This window comes from Taurulus bubalis, assembly GCF_910589615.1.
Source record: "Taurulus bubalis genome assembly, chromosome: 1".
Classification (NCBI taxonomy): domain Eukaryota; kingdom Metazoa; phylum Chordata; class Actinopteri; order Perciformes; family Cottidae; genus Taurulus; species Taurulus bubalis.
The window spans coordinates 16,470,850-16,475,849 of record NC_136589.1 but is presented as its reverse complement, the minus strand read 5'-3'; the positions used below and the strand labels follow the sequence as shown (position 1 = coordinate 16,475,849).

General features: G+C 38.7%; 1 protein-coding gene across 1 annotated transcript in view; it reads left to right on the top strand.

Annotated features, from left to right (window-relative positions):
* The window catches only part of npas3 (neuronal PAS domain protein 3), a gene marked incomplete at both ends in the record, with an annotated part of 256,082 nt that overhangs the window by 195,957 nt on the left and 55,125 nt on the right, over positions 1-5,000 (top strand). The gene's annotated exons all lie outside the window — the stretch shown is intronic.

Genomic DNA, 5,000 nt, shown 5'->3' with positions numbered 1-5,000 from the left:
GTGCCCCGATCCAGAGGAAATCAGCTGGAATGTGAAATTGAAAACAAACAGTCATTTCAGATAGTGAAGCCTCTCTGTCAGGCGGTGCTCCCTGTCTGTTTGAAGCCCGCAGATTGTCCTCAGATCGTATCCCGATATACAGTATGGCTTGTGTTCCCTAAATCCCTATCTAATAGACAACTCATACATAATCAGACCCAGCCGAGAGGCGACGGCGGCGGACAGAGCGGTTGTTTTTTTGCAGATACCGAGACCCCAAAACGTCCCCTTCTCTCCACGGTGACGGGGGGGCGAGAGGATTTTTTAAAAAAAAATTTTGTTTGGTGACGAATTCCTGCAGAGTTCAGCCACAGGGGGTTCGTTGAGATTTATAGATTTTTTTTTTTTATTATTGAAAATAGAGTCACGTAGAAGATATAGGAGTCCACTTACACTACAAGGTCTATGAAATGCATTATTTATTAATTAAAACTCTTTTCGTCTGAGTGGAACAATCGACCCGTAGATGATGCATCTCATAATATCTGCTCCTTCTTCTTCTTATCGATTCCTTAATAACACCTCTATATATATATATATATATATATATATATATATATATATATATATATATATATATACATGTATATATATATATATATATATATATATATATATATATATATATATATATATATATATATGTTTTATAACTTTAGTTATTAACGCTGTCACTGACATTATTGATATTGCTCTGATTGGAGTTTGATCTCCAGATTTCTTTATCTTTTTATTTCTCAGTTTTTTTTCCTCCGTCTAATTGTCTTGTTGTTATTTCCTGTTAAACGTTTTGTCTAATTGTTCTTCTATTATATTTTGATATCATTGAGGGCCCCTTTGGAACCTCTTTGGTGATTCTAATCAATACAAATTACAACGTATAGATAATTAGGGATGAAAAGGCAATTTCAGGACATTTAAAAATATTTTATGATATAAAGTTTACTCAATGGAAAAACAGAAACTCTAACTGTGTAAATCTGTGTCTCTCAGCTCCAACCCCATTGGTTCCTCTTGAATACATAAATCACACACAAATATATAGTTTCATCAGTAATTTTATTCAAAGAGCTGCTCACTGTAGTGTTTTCTTTATTGAACAAAAAGGAGGAAATAGTGCATTTGTCAGGGACTATTTTCTGCAGCGGATTAATCAATTTTTGCTGCATGTCTTATATGAAGGAAAATCATAATTGTTGCACAGCTGTCTGATCTTTATTTCCATCTCAGCCCAGATAGAAAGACGTCAGTCTGGTCGATGAAGATCTTTATTATATCTCAATGACACAAAGTCAGATTGGACCAGTTCACGCCTAAAATATCACCTTTCCCTCTGAACCAGATAACAACCTCCTGACCGTCTCTTTAGCTCCGCCCTCTCCGAATCAGCCGCTCGTCTACTGGTAAAACAAATTCCAAAGGTGTCATTTTGTGTTTTTGATTCATAAATCAGCATCGCTGATAGTGTCACCACCCGGCTCACAAGGTCACGGTGGAGAAGAGACAGTTTCAAAGGTTACGCAGAGCAATTTATTAAGCAAAAATGACAAAAATGACAAAAGAGGGTGGAATAAGACACCAGTTAATATATATATATATATTACACCAGGCGTCTGCATCGTATACGTTATTGTTCTTTAACAGTGTGATGTGGAGCGAGGCGAGTACTCATAGAACCAGAGTCACATCTTACAACGGTTTCACTGTTTTCTGGTCACTGGGAGGAGACTGTTAACATGTTCATGTTATTTCATGCTTTATGTAACCAGGTTTATTTTGTCACTGTATCTCTGTCCATCCTATGGTATGCTGTAACTGTCTATACAGCTTTTGTTTAAATTCTGAATAATTTTAATTTTTTGTGCTTGCTTTTATTTTGTATTAAATTGTTCATACGTCAAAGCCAACTCCTTATTAGTAATACATAAGTGAGATGAGGCAAAAGAGGATCAGCAGATAGGTCAAACAAACATAGGACTTTCACCAAGGAGACTGTTGTTCATGTCTCACATGAACCTAAGTTAGCATTGACTTATTTTACATCAGTTTGTTCAGTAAGTCACTCACTTACTTAACAAATGTACTTATATCAAGAGGTCCACGTTGTTTTATTCGTCACATAACCTCCATACATCAGTAACGACACTTCTGCAGTTATTTTAATCCAAACCACAAACTTTTACGAAACATAACTAAGTAATTGTGTTGTTTAAACCGGTTTGTTATTTTGTAAAGACTGTGTTCGTATAACAAGAGGAATTTAACGTGTGTGCCAGGAAGATTCTGAACTTCTTTGTTAAGTCCTTCTCGAAAGCATAATGAGGTTAGCCTTTCATTTGTGGAGCATCGACTGTCTGTGATCAAAATGATTGTGCTCCTTTTTTCAAGAGAAATTAAAAAATCTGGCAAGTATTTGTCATTATTATATGTTATAAAGGCTTAAAACACTGTGTAAAAAGTAAAAGGTTAAGAAATGTATTTGAATTTGTATATTTCTCTACTAAATAATTGAAAATGAACATGACCAAAGCTTGTGAGATTACAGAAATGAAATTTAACCTATTTTACATCTTCTCAAACTGTTTTGTTTGCATAGAGCATTCAATGTCCATGTTATAGGCTTTTATATGTGTCCATGTGCAGGCGTTTTAGAGATTTGTTTATTTCCATGAAGCAGTTCCGGTCCAGCTGAAGACAGAACCCATTATTGCCCTCCTCACACATCCAGACAGGCTTTTAGAGGCAGCTAGTACAGTGTTTCCTCCCCAAAATGACTTTCTGCCTGTCCTTTTCCCACTGTCCTTCTTTGTGTTTGTGTGGACAGACAAGTGGCCTTTAGTGTAGGGTTTAGGTGGGCGAGCAAGTGGCAGAACTCTCAGAAACTATACTAATACTATTATTTACAATCACAACATATTATTTCCAAAGAAAACACCACTCAAAAGGCAGTGAAAAGCCAGTCAAACTATCTTCCCTGCTCTCTGCTGCTGCTCTGCCCTGCTCTCTTCCACCCCTCCCCCACAGACAAGCTCGTTGCCGTTTTTCTATACCATTACCATTAGTTTTGCATCCTGTTTGCAGATTACTTTCTGTGACAGCTCCTGTCACCGGCGACAGAGAGTTGCGCTCTTTTTTTTACGTGTGATAAGTGACTGACAGGCTTGTCCGTCCAGGGCGGGCCCAACCGAGTCCGAGGGCGGACCCGGCCCCCCAAGGCCCGCCCATAGCGCCGGTCTGAGAAGATTGTATACCAACCGTTGTGTGTGTGTGTGTGGAGATGTTGTCATAAATTAAGTTGCTTCAATCCAAAACTCCCTTTTTCTAAACCCAACTAAACATCAGCTGGAAGTTTCATTGTGGAAACTTTACATGTAATCAGGAAACACGTTCAACGTGAGCGTGAGCATTGAGAAGGCGCTGGTTTGAGGAGGTGCAGGTCAGCGACGGTTTCATTAAATGCAACACAAGGAAATAATTCAGATACAGAAGAGAGACGAAGAATGGAAGCCGAGACAGAGAGAAGACGACGCTGAGAAAGAGGGAGAGAGACTTTAATGAAAGTTTAAAAGAGAGAGAAAGAGAGAGAGAAAGGGGAGAGGGATTGAGACAGAGACAGAGAGACAGAGACAGAGAGACAGAGAGAGAAAGAGAGAGAGCAGCAGTTTGTGTTGTTCTTGTCAAGGTCACAGCAGCTGAATGTAGAGATCCTGAGGGAACACCACTGTGTGTGTGTTTGTGAGGGAGACATGGCTCGATGTTTTTCTATGTATCCTAGCATTTCAGTGTGTGTGTGCGTGTGTGTGTGTGTGTGTGCGTGTGTGCCTTTTGTCTTTGTGTGTGTTTGTCTGCATTTAAAGCCCGGTCGGGGCGCACAGCGGGCTGCAGCGACGCATTTCAATCGCTGCTCAATTAATTGCCCTGTACACACACACACACACACACACACACACACACACATGCACACACACACACACACAGCTGTCCTCAGAGTCCACAGAAAACAATATCAACACGTGAGTAGCAGACAAACACACACAATTCCCATGTATAGGAAATTAAAGACAACAAAAAAAAGATTGAGCTGAATCCTGTAGCAACCACAAACACAAACATGCACACACACACAGACACACACACACACACACACACACACACACACACACACACACACACACACACACACTGGTTCTTGTTGTTCAGTGCGTATTGATGATGCTGTGAAATATCTCATCTTTGATTCTGGAGATGTTTTAATTAGTCATTTGACGTGAATACACACACACATACACACTGTCTGCTGCGGTGTGAACATTTGTAGGTCATTTGTTTTTTAATCAGAACCTCTGATGTTGAATTAATATTGATATGTATTGTCTGCAGTCCATTACTTCTTCTTCTTCTTCTTCTTCTTCTTCTTCTTCTTCTTCTTCTTCTTCTTCTTCTTCTTCTTCTTCTTCTTCTTCTTCTTCTTCTTCTTCTTCTTCTTCTTCTTCTTCTTCTGCTCTCCATCTGTGCGTCCTCGGCTGCTCTCTCAAATCTTCGTCTTTAAAAGCCTTTATTGTGAAAAGTCGGTAGGAAGTGCTGAGTATCAGTAACTTCACTTTGAGAGTTAATTGTATATTTTTAATATTCTCTTGATCTCTTAAATAGTTCGCATTTCCTTTATTTACCTCAACTTAACGGGTAATATTTTATATTCTCATCTGCTTCCATTTAATATGTTTATTTGTAGTTTGTTGTTGACCTCGATTCAATTTCACAATAAAAGCCTTTCAGCAGTTCATATAGGATGGAATCCCTTCACTTCCACGAAAAGCTTTTATTGTGAAACATCTGGAGGCGATGTTGAATGGCTTTACTTTGCCAATGTTTTCTCAATAGTTTATACGCAATTACAATTTGTTTTCAGCATCCTCGTATACATTGCTGGAGCGCCCTTGAATGCAGCACCAAACACTTTT